Source organism: Aotus nancymaae, unplaced genomic scaffold (assembly GCF_030222135.1).
Source record: "Aotus nancymaae isolate 86718 unplaced genomic scaffold, 86718_ANA_hifiasm-v0.15.2.pri h1tg000020l, whole genome shotgun sequence".
In the NCBI taxonomy this organism is placed as follows: domain Eukaryota; kingdom Metazoa; phylum Chordata; class Mammalia; order Primates; family Aotidae; genus Aotus; species Aotus nancymaae.
Window position 1 is genome coordinate 60,620,951 of NW_026988432.1, and position 12,157 is coordinate 60,633,107.

The window sequence follows — 12,157 nt, forward strand, 5'->3', positions numbered from 1 at the left end:
GATCACAGTACACACAGTGTTCCAAAGAACACAAGGAAATGGAGATGAAATCACTGGAAGTTCAAGGAGCTGTTTAAGGACAAAGGTGATTACGATTCTTATGTCTGGAAATGACCACAGAACTGTCTGCCTTCTCTCATAGAGCAAGAAGATAGAAGCAAATGAACAAAGGTGGGGTCTTGTTCCAATAATAAAGGATGCAATGACGACACATCTACCATTCTGGAACACAGAAAAGACTACCTGCAGCAATATCTCTAAAAATTATCTGTGGCAGACTCAGTGGATGGTCAAGTTTGGCTCTGAAACCAGTCTCTTCATTTCTCAGAGAAAGGACAGATCCAGTTTATGTGATTAATTCAATGATATTAACAGAGATCATAGATACCATGATCAAAATAAGAACATTGCTTTTTGCAAAATCAGATTAAACTGCACTCCAAAAGAATACTGAATCATCTAAAAGCAGAAATTCCTCTCAGAGATTTCTGTATGCAAAGACAAAACAATTAGGTCACAAGATACCAAGTTCTTGAGACTGTATGTCCTTATTAAGTCTCATTTTCATTCAGATATGTACAAGAACATTTGGCATTTGGTAAAAAGGTTATGTTTATCTGTGTTTTCCTGAATATAGAATCAATATCTTTGTGACAAAAAGCTTTAGCTAAGAAGAATCCTTATAGCATTTAAAATAATTAGTAACTATAATGCATAATGTATAATTCAAGAGTTTTCTGTAGCCCATTTCCCATCTACCCTGTCCCTGTCTCCACCCTCCTTCCTCACCTCCACCCAATTCCCACCAAAGAGATAATTAAGCTTTTAAGAATGAGATGGATCACTTCAAAGTAATATATTTCTACTTTATTTCCTTAATCCATGTTTAGACTTTCCTACCTGCCAAAAACTTTATGTCATTTAAACTTGGTATTCTTCTATTTCTTTGTCCCTGCCCTATTTTCTCCCATCTCAAAATAAAAGCAAATCAATGTGTGAGAAGTTCCAATGGGTTTAATTGAACAGAAAGTTGGGGTATCTTGTACCCTCTCCTTTTTTTTCTTTTGGGACATAACTTTTGTTTCCCACTCGAGACTCAAGAATCTATCTTGGCATAATTCAATCCCTTTTATCAGTTGGTTCTAAACAACTTTCACCACCATATTGCCTCCCCATTCTTCTGAAAATACACTATTTTCTAGTCAGGCCAAACTATACATCCTTCCCAGAACTGACCACATTTGTTGTATTATATTCCCAGCTCAAATGCCTTCCCTGATATTTACTACTCATCCTTCTAGATACAACCCCAATGTCGCCACCTCCCTGAGAACACCCCTGATTCCACAGGGTAAGAGTCAGGGTGGTGTGGGAAGACCACACATGTCCTCTGCAATCATTCAGAGGTGGGTATAAGTGAAATGGGAGAGTTCCCTGGTCCCCCTCACAGGATGTGTAACAAGGGTGTGGCTCTCTTTTCAGTTGCTATGAGGTTACAGCTCTTATGAGAGGGGGAGCATGCAGACAAGCAGGTGCAGGAACCAGAGTGAGCGCTTTTGGGCTCTGGCCCCACAGCAGTCTAGGGGTGAGTGTCTGTGACTCTCAAAGCCCAAGTGGGCACATGTTACAGTGTGCTCTTTTAGTGTTGCCATTCACAACGGCTTAAGTGTTAACTAGCTTAGTGGACCCTCTGCCTTTTTGCAAGGGCAAAGGGCCAATGTGACAGCTTTCTGTATTCTGAGTTCTTGTCCAGAATCCAAGAAGAATCAGGTCACACACAAACTTGAAGGATAAATGTGAGGGTTTTACTGAGTGGTGGAGGTGTACTCAGCAGGATGGATGGGGAGCTGGACAGGGGATGGAGTGGGAAGATCATCTGCCCCTGGAGTCTGGCCATCCACTGGCTGATTCTCTGACCGTCCCCAGCTATACTTCTTCTGACAGTCTTTCTCTTCTCTCCTTTTCTCCTGTATTAATCTGCCATTCAATCTGCTTGTCTCCTTGTTTTCTTGTCTACTCATCTGCTCCTGAAGCCTGAGATTTGGAATTTATATGGGTACAGGACAAGGTGTGTGGTGGGTCAAAAGGCGACTTTTTGGGCATGGAAACAGGAATGCCTGTTCTTTAACCAGGCTTGAGGGTGGGGCCTTTGCTGGGGAACTGCCCTTTTCTACCCAGTATTTCCATCTCCTTTCCGTATCATAAAGATGTGAGGCACACAGTTGGTGCAGATATGAAATACATCTGTTTCTTTGTTTTCTCCTTTTGCTTTAAAAGGGTCCATATTTGCCTGCATTCTAGTGCTCAGCACACAACAGTGGGGTATTTGATTAGATGTCTGTTTCTCCAGTAGACTAATGGTGTTCCCTGTGCAGGATTCTTAGATGGGCCTCAATAAATTTTGGTTGAGTTGCACTGAATTGTGTTTCTAAAGTATCATGTCTTATTTCCTTCAGGGCACAATATCAAGCACTTAGAAGCTCATAAAAAGAAAGATTGTAAGATACTAAATGAATAGATTAACCAAAAAGTTCATTTTTCCAGCAGTGTTCGGGGATGGGAACAGAACAGTAAAACAAATACACACAAAACTACGTGGAGGTCAAGACCTACAACACTAAATGAGCTAGCATCATTTCATCTGCCTCAGCTACTTCCTAGCTATGCAAACTGAGACAAATCACATATATTCTCTGATCTTCTATTTCATTATCTGTGAAGCAGACACAAAAATAATACCTAGCTCTTAGCACTGTTCATAAAATCAAATAAAAGTAAAGTGCTTAGCAGAGTGTGTAAAACACAAGTTTGTGCTCCATAAGTGTTAGTTGCTACCATCTTATTGTTTTCTGAAAGGCCTCCAGCTATACTTGTTAAGAAAGGCTTTTATTAATTGTATTTAAAGATACTAATGATTAAAGTAATGAGAGTCAACAGAGTCTATATTTATTGAGTGCCTACTATGAGCCAGTCATCTATTCTCACTGTATTACACCATTGTAACATCAAGGGAACAGTTTTAAAGGAGTATAATCAGCACAAGGTTAGTAAGGAGAAAGCATCAATACCATGATAGTCACACATTATGGCCCCACCACCCTGCCTCTTAATTTTGTTAGGACTTGCCTTATTACAATTAGGCACATTGCCTTCCTCTACCTTCTAGTAAATAGTACATTTTTTGAAGACCGAGATTGTGTAACTCACCTTTATAACTCTCACAACCTGAAGCTGTTGTACACACAGGTGCACACACACAGAAACACACACACACACACAATAAAGAGAAGAAATGACAAACTAGATCCACGTTGTTGGAAAACACACAGCAGGTTAAAGGAAGGCCACTCTCAAAAACATATTAGCAATGAATAGAGAAACTAGACCACCCAAATGAACCACATGCTTGTATTTATGGTGTTATACCTATATAATTTGTTGAATTTCTAATATCTGTAATTCAGTTAGTTCATCCTCCTTCAACCTTGAGTCATTTTATCGTTTAATTCCAGTTGTCCTTCTCTCCTAAATCCTGTAGTTAAAACCACTTCCCTCTTGGCTGTCTTGATCAATGTCTACATTCTCTGGTGGATAAAATATTTTTTGTTCCAAAGTAATTCTTTACCTCTAGATGCTGGCAGTCTCAGCATCAAGATAATAAATAACCACCTGAAACTATCTTCCTGAGGCCAAGCTATTGCCGTCAGAAAGTGTATTTTCCTATCTTTTCCCATCACCTGTGCACTGGAAGATCGAGCGGGTGGCATCTGACCAAGCAGCTATCCTATGCCTGGAAAAGTACCTGCTTCCCGCGCAGGCAATGGAGGGATTTAAACTTCCAACATCTTTAATCACCAAGTAGCACTTCTCCAGAAGTGGTGCATAATCAGGAGTTATTTTTCTGATAACGGCACTTGAACCTGACAGGTACTTCACCTACATTAAGAGTGGAACAGGCCTGTGCATTAGTTTTGGTTATCAGAGGAACTGTGACTGTTAGACACCCCATAATAACTATAATTTTTGAATACCCGTTATATAGTAGATGGTATACAAAATGCTAGATAAATATTATTTTTATCTTCAACAACAGTATAAGGAAGGTATGCCAATTTTATAAAGGAGGAACCTGGGGCTCAAAGAGATTTAGGTAAGGATTAGCATCAAGGTAAGACACCAGCAAGGGGCAGAGAAGGGAGTCCTATAAAGGTGAATGTGAGGACCTCCTCTCTTCCCACCACACTGAGCCATGACCGTTGAAAATACATCAGAGTCTGGTGGTGCGTAAGAAGCTCCATGCCATGGGCAAAAAATTTATTGGTGTATAATGTATACATGGAAAAATCAACAAAACTTTATGTCTGAAACTTATTCATGAAGAGATAATGGTACTGATACTTAGAAATTTAAAATAGCTGACATTGTAACATATCCTCTATACCCATTGTTAGGAAACAATTATCCCTGGTTATTTTATTATCCTTTGTTATTTTAACATTTCAGTATGATTCTGAGCCTTCTGAGCAAAGGGTACTTGCAAGGATGTTTGCTTAACAGATAGCCTTAAAAGCCAGAGACTAGTGTCTCCATTAAGATAGACAGCATGGGAGAGATTTGGAGACAAAGCTCTCTCCTTCCTTTTCTCCGGATGAGATTTGCTTACCTTCCAGTATAATGGATAATTAATCTCTCTCTCTCTTTCTCTCTTTCTCTCTCTCTCTCTGTATTTCTGTTGCTTTTTCTCAAGGAAGGCAGAGGGGCTAGCAGCCAATAAAAATTTAGTCTCTTCTAATTTGGGGGTTCCTCTCCCATGATGCAAACCTAACGCAAATGCAGGTAAACTTTTGACTCTTACAGTATTGCCATGTAAGAACTGGGGTGCAGGGAACTGGAACCACGCCAGAGGGAAGACAGTTCTCTGGATGCTGTTTCGTTGTGAGTCATAAGGCTCTGTGTCTCTGCCCTGGGCTCTGGTGTCTTCTGTCAGCATATGCATAAAACTGTTCAAGGCTAACCTTAGCTTGCAAGCAGAGTTCAGTTCTATGCGGGCGATTGGCTCCATGACCCTCACCTATACCAAAATCCGTGCATACCTAAGTCTCCCAGTCTGCCTTAAGGAACCCAAATATAAAAGTCAGCCCTTCCTAGATGTGAGGTTTGCATCCCACACAAATGAATACTGCAGTTTCAATCTGTGTTTGGTTGGAAGAAAATTTGCGTACACACAAATCTGTGCAGTTCAAACCCATGTTGCTCGAGGGTCAACTGCAATCTGAACCCCTCCTCAGTTTCTAAACTAACATCAGAAGTTCTCAAAATGTGTTTCCACATCAGCCCTGGAGATTAGGTAAAGAACCAAATTCTTGGGCCCCAGCCCAGATCCACTGAATCTGAAGCTCTGGGATGGAGCTCGGCAATTTATGCTTTAATAAGCCATCCGTGTAATTCTGGTGCACACCAAGATTTAGAAACCACAAAATATACTCTGTTCATGTATTTCTAGTAACAGTAGCTTCATAAACTCATAACAAGTTCATTTTGAAAGATTACTCAACAGATCAATCTCTAAAAGAATTAAGATTTCTTGGAAGAAATCACTTTCATGTGTTGGAGGTTTTCTTTTAATTCAAATATTTAATAGTAGTACAAACTCTGCACTCTTGACCATAATTTAGCGTAAATCAGAAGAATTTCCTCAATTTCAAATACCGTATTACTTGGTAGAGCCAAAAATAATCATCTGTACTGTGCATCTATGAAAATAAATAGCCCATTTTGTCACATTGTCACTAAGTAGAAATACCTTGCTTTTTCAAATTGTGCTTACTCATCATAGAAATTACTCTGCAAATTTAAAAAAGAGTGAAAAAATTAAGTTATCGATAAATGTTCTGTATTCCTCCCTGAAAGATTTTATTTAAAAAAACACACACAAAAAAAAAACAAAAAAAAAATACCAGAAGGGTACCTTAGCACAGTATCAAATATTAGGTCTTAATGGCTATAAAGTATTCCCATAAGCTATAATTTATGTAGCCAATTCATCCTCTACAGTATAATATACAAAAGTTTATATTTTTAACTATTTATCATAATAAAAAGTTACACAGCACTCTAAGGAATTCCCTAGAATGAAATCAATTGGAAAATTATTAAAACTAATAAGAAATCTGTAAATTCATACTTTTAAATAATCAATAGCTTTGCTATGTGCCAGCAAAACCTATTTAGAATATCCAAAGAGAAAATGAATCTCATCTGTACTAACACATTTTGTCTCGTTTGTGTGATAAAGCTTTGCCCATGTCTTTATTTGAAAATAGTGTGTCCTTTTGAGCATTTTATACAAAAGCATATAGATAAACACTGCTTCTTGATTCACTTTAAGAGTGTTGTCTTTTAGTAAAAGAATTTAATCCACAATGATAATCCATGACAATAACAATATTTAATCTTATTATTTTATCTTATTTAATACCGTGTGGTTATTGTTTTATTACATATTTTGTCTCATTTCGATAAAATGATAGTTTTTAAAAGTTTTTCTGCCACTGTGCACACAAAATATATTCTACTATGGTTTATCTGTAGATCATAAAATATTTGAATCTCTAGTAATACAAAATGTTGAGCAAAATTTTACTGATCACTTTGCCCTAATACCTATTCCCACTCTATGTATAGACACATCCACAAACCCATTCTCGCAGCAAACACAAATAGCTGCCCCTTTTGATTTTACAATTAAAAAAACTCTTGCAATACTCCAGAAATTTTTTTATATTTGTATTAAGCCTTACAGCCAAACTAATAGCAATAATAGTTTAGACTTGATTCTGGGCTCTCCTGGTATTACTGATCACCCCTCTTTCTGTTCTTAAAATGTCTTCCCTTTCTGAGTATGTTTAGATGGCACAGTTTCTCCAGTGCCTTTTCATGATTTTATGTGTACATGGTTATACACTTGGAGATCTCATAAGTTAAAACATTTTTGTGTCATTGCTTCCAGAATGATAGGTTTATTATTGACTTGTAAGAGTTGGTTATATATTCTTGCACATCAGGGGCTTTCTGCCGTTCTCCTTTAAGAAAACTCTCTCCCCTACTTCTGGTGTTAGGGTTTTTTTTGTCATTCAATTCTTAGATCAAAGTTTATCCCCTCTGCAAACAACCAATCCAAAAATACTGACTTGAATTCTAATCATTTTATCCTCTTTAATTTTTTAGTTAAAAACTTATTATAAATTGACAAATTATAGTTGTATATGTTTATGGAATACAAAGTGATATTATGGTATATGAATACAATGTAGAGTAATTAAATCAGACCAATTAACATATCTACCAACTCAAATTCTTATCATTTTTCATGGTGAAAATATTTGAAATTCACTTCCTTTGTGATTTTGAAATGTAAAATGCATTATTATTAATTATATCCACCATGCTGTGCAATAAATCTCAAAAAAACCCCATATTCATCCGATCTAACTGAGAGGCTTTCTGCCCTTTGACCATCATTTCCCCATTCCCCTACCTCTTCGCCTCTCGTAACCGTCATTCCACTCTCTACTTCTATAAGTCGATTTCTGTTTTGGATTCCACACAAAGTGAGAACATGTAGTATTTGTCCTGTTTCTGACTTATTTCACTTAACATAATGTTCTCCAGTTCTTTTTAAAATTGAATACTACTCCACTCTAAGTATATATGTGTGTGTGTGTGTGTGTGTGTGTGTGTATACATATATATACACACATACACCACATATATATATACCACAAATATATATATATATATATACCCCTTCTCTCTCTCTCTCTCTCTCTCTCTCTCTCTCTATCTGTCTTTCTGTCTATTTCTGTCTATTTATCATCTCTTTATCAGTTGGTGGACACACAGATTGATTCCATAATTTGGCTATTGCAAATAATGCTGCAGTGAACATGGATATACAGATAATCCCTTTGACACACTGATTTCAAATCTTCTGGGTCAATACCAAAAAGTGAGATTGCTGGATCATACAATAATTCTATTTTTAAAGTTTTTGAGGAACCTACATCTAGTTTGGTTAGACTAATTTACAATCCCACTAACAGTGTACAAGGATTCCCTTTTCTCCACATCCTTGCCAACACTTGTTACCTTTTGTCTTTTTGATAATACCCATTTTAACGTGTGAGGTGATAACTCATTGCGGTTTTGATTTTGTTTCCCTAATGATTAATGATATTGAGTATAGTTTTTCATTTATATGTTGGTCATTTCTATGACTTCTTTTGAGAAATTTCTATTCAGCCTTGAATACTTTTGCCTACTTTTTAGGCAGGTCATTTGTTTTCTTGAGATTGAGTTGTTTGAGTTTCTTATATATTTTGGCTATTAAACACTTATCAGATGTGTGTCTTACAAATATTTTCTCCCAGTCTCTAGGTTGTCCCTCACTCTGAAAACTGTTTCATTTTGTTGTGCAGAAGCTGTTTAGTTTGATGCACTTCCATTCGTCTACTTTTTGCTTTTGTTGACTACATTTTTGGGGTCAAATACAAGAAAAATCATGGTCCAGATCAAGGTTGTGTAGTTTTCCCCAATGTTTCCTTCTAGTAGTTTTACAGTTTGGGGTCATATGTTTAAGTCTTTAATCCATTTTGAGTTGGTTTTTGTATATGCTGTGAGATAAGGGTCCAATTTCATTGCTCTGCATGTGGATATCCAGTTTTCCCAACATCATTTATTGAAGAGACTGTTCTTTTTCCATTGCGTGTTGTTAGCACCTTTGTTGAAAATCAACATACGTATGTGGATTTATACTGGGGCCTCTATTCTGTTCTGTTGGTCTATGTGTCTATTTTTATGTCAGAATCGTGCTTTTACAATTAGTATTTGTAGTATAAATTGGAATTAGGTAGTGTGATACCTCCAGTTTTGCTCTTTTGGCTTATGATTGCCTTGGCTATTTGGGAATTTTTGTGGTTCCACCTGAATTTGAGAAACTTTTCTAATTTCTATGAAAAATGACATGACATTGACATGTTGATAGAGACTGCACTGAATCTATAGATCACATTGGGTAGCATGAACATTTTAACAATATTAATTCTTCCAATCCATGAACACAGGCTGTATTTCCATTTATTTATGTCTTTTTCAATTTCTTTCCTTAATATTTTAGAGTTTCCAGTGTTTAGTTCTTTTACTTTTTTTGGTTAACTTCATTCCTAAGTATTTTAATTTTTGTAGCTATTGTAAATGGGATTGTCTGTTTAATTTTCTTTGTGGCACTTTCCTTTTACTAGTTTATTTCCTTCCACTAATACTTAAGCAGATTGCTGAGTTTCCAGTTCCCAGAATAGTGACCAGCACATAGAAGCCACTAAAACAATTATTGTTCAAATCAATGAGTGAATGAATGAATGAATGAAATCTAGTTAGTCTGATACTGATAGCTTGGCTGAGCTCTGGAAAAAATGTGTGGCTTCTGTTCATTTCTTTCTATCTGAGCCAAAAAAAAAAGAAAGGTATTATTCTATTTTATTTCATTGGCAATGTTGGGAGTCCAGGTTAATGTGGAGAAAGAACCCAAATGTTGGCAGCACATCACAGCTGCAATTCAGCACCTCCATTCATGAGGGCAGCTGATCTCTCTTGTGTGCAGTAGCAGCCACAGCTGAGAGTGGAACGTGGCAAGAAGTAACCCCCACAAACCTCCCTCTGGTAGTCAGGCTGGCCTCTCACAGAGCAGTGAGGGCCCCAGGATGTTAGTCCACAAGAACAGCAGTGCCATGTGAGAAGCTAGAGCACCATCAGATTTTGATTGCATTGGCAATTCAATTTTTTTTCTCCAAAGTGGCCACTGTTAATTTAAAAGAAGTGGCATAACAAGGCTGGGATTCTTCCCTTACTCAGCATCTCAGTTCTTCCAGGGAATGAGCCCTGATGTGGCACCCGCTTCATTTCCTTCCATAACTCGAATACACTTCAATTATGCAAAGAGCAATGTTCCCTGATTTTTGTGCCTACTAGAGAAATGATCCTTATTATTTTAGTTGAGTCTATCTGAAGTGTATTAGAAGAAAGAGAAATGCAAATGGTCTTACAATACCTTATTGGTTGCGAAAATGTTAGTTTCTTTTAAATTCTCTTCTTGGCTGGTTGCTGGAACTGGTTTTGAAAAATGCTCAAGAGAAGATGACTTAATATCGACAAAAAAGAAAAACCCATGTGTTATTCCTAAGCAAAATTACAAATATTTTAACTATTTTCCAATTGAGGCCATAAGCTTTTCCTAGCCAGATAAACTTGTGAATACATGGCAAGCAGTTGTTGATCTTGGCATGTACTTTTTTTTTTTTCGAGATGGAGTCCTGCTCTGTTGCCAGGCTGGATTGCAGTAATGTGATCTTGGCTCACTGCAACCTCTGCCTCCTGGGTTCAAGCAATTCTGCCTCAGCCTCCCTAGCACAGGGGACTATAGGCACGCACCACCATGCCTAGCTAATTTTTGTGTTTTTAGTAGACACAGGGTTCCACCATGTTGGCCAGGATGGTCTCGATCTTTTGACCTTGTGATCTGCCCATCTCGGCTTCTCAAAGTGCTGGGATTATAGGTGTGAGTCACCAAGCCCAGCTAGCACGTACATTTTTTAGTTTGAATTCATAAAACTGTGCAGAAATGAAAAGTTGGTTATGAAAATGTTGTGAGAAGTTAGTGTTTAGTAGGTACAGATTTTAAGTTGGAGAAGAGAAAACGTTCTGGAGATTGATGGTGGTAATGGTTGTAGAATAATGTGAATGTCCTTAGTACTATAGAACTGTACACTTTAAAATTGTTAAATAGTAAATTTTATGTTATGTATACTTTACCAAAATAAAAGAAATGGTGATCCCAGGGTCTACCTTTGATGGGGAACCCTCAATAATTAGAAACCATTACTGAAAAATTTTTTGAATATCTATTTGTTCTTATTCATATTAATGTTTGCAATTGTTAATATTGTACATATAATTCAATTCCACTTGAAAAACAATTGCTGGCTGATTCTGTGAACACTTTTTGGAAAGATGTAATTAGCTAATGATGCCATATCACTATTGGAGATTTTATATACCATTAATATTGCAGGAGCTTCTTTAAGAAAATATATGCTAAAATTATTATCTTAGTATTTAAACTACATTTTAGTTAGTATTCATTAAAAGTCATTCCTAACATTATATGTTACTCTCTTCACCCACTCCTTTTAGTCTTGACACTATTAGGTAATTCATTCATTCATGGAATTAATTCAATCAATATTTCTGTTCCTATCATATGCCAGGCCCTGTGGTGGGGACACAGAAAAAGGAACGGACCCTGAGTAAAACTCCTGATCTGGGTGTGCATACATGGTGGAGGAAGAGTAGGGATACAAAAGGAAAGGAAGACAAAGCATAATGACAATGAGAATGAACTATAACAAGAAAAACTGGCCGAGTGCAGTGGCTTACACCTGTAATCCCAGCATTTTGGGAGGCTGAGGCTGACGAATCACCTCGGAAGTTCGAGACCAGCCCATGGCGAAACCCTGTCTCTAATAAAAATACAAAATTAGTTGGGCATGGTGGCGCTATTCAGGAGGCTGAGGCAGGATAATCGCTTGAACTCAGGAGGCAGAGGCTGCAGTGAGAGGAGATTGTGCCATTGCACTCCAGCCTGGGCAACAAAAGCGAAACTCCATCTAAAAACAAACCAACAAACAAAACCCCAGGAAAACCACAAGTCGCAATGAATCCATGAAAACACAAGCTTTACATGCATGCTCTTTCAGATGATCCTTCCAACAATTTTCTAAGTAAAGTATTATTGTTATTTCGCCTTTACAAATGATAAAATAATGTTCAGAGAGTCTGTTCAATACCATTCTCAATATCAGAAAATTAGTAATTTGAGGTATCCGTCTCTGGTCTTTTTTATTTCAAAGTCTATGTTTTAAATCACGTTATGATATTACCTATCCCTTCTAACACTAAAACAAAACAAGAAAATCTATACAAGGTGAAAGAAGATAGTGAGTGAAACCTGGGAAAAGAGTACAAGAAAGTTTGGTATGATTATTATTATTTTTTGTCAGAGAAATTTTAGGTTTTCATTTTAGGGAAGTTATTGAGTAGAATG

The 12,157-nt window shown here is 37.1% G+C and overlaps 1 protein-coding gene and 1 long non-coding RNA gene across 4 annotated transcripts in view; one reads left to right on the forward strand and one right to left on the reverse strand.

The window, feature by feature from the left end:
• Window positions 1-3,003, forward strand: part of LOC105713234 (uncharacterized) — a 31,370-nt gene extending 28,367 nt beyond the window's left edge. Inside the window, exon 3 of the long non-coding RNA XR_001106516.2 lies at window positions 143-3,003. This is a non-coding gene — a long non-coding RNA (uncharacterized LOC105713234). The remainder of the gene's footprint in view (window positions 1-142) is intronic.
• Window positions 1-12,157, reverse strand: part of DLGAP1 (DLG associated protein 1) — a 989,022-nt gene that overhangs the window by 813,221 nt on the left and 163,644 nt on the right. The gene's annotated exons all lie outside the window — the stretch shown is intronic.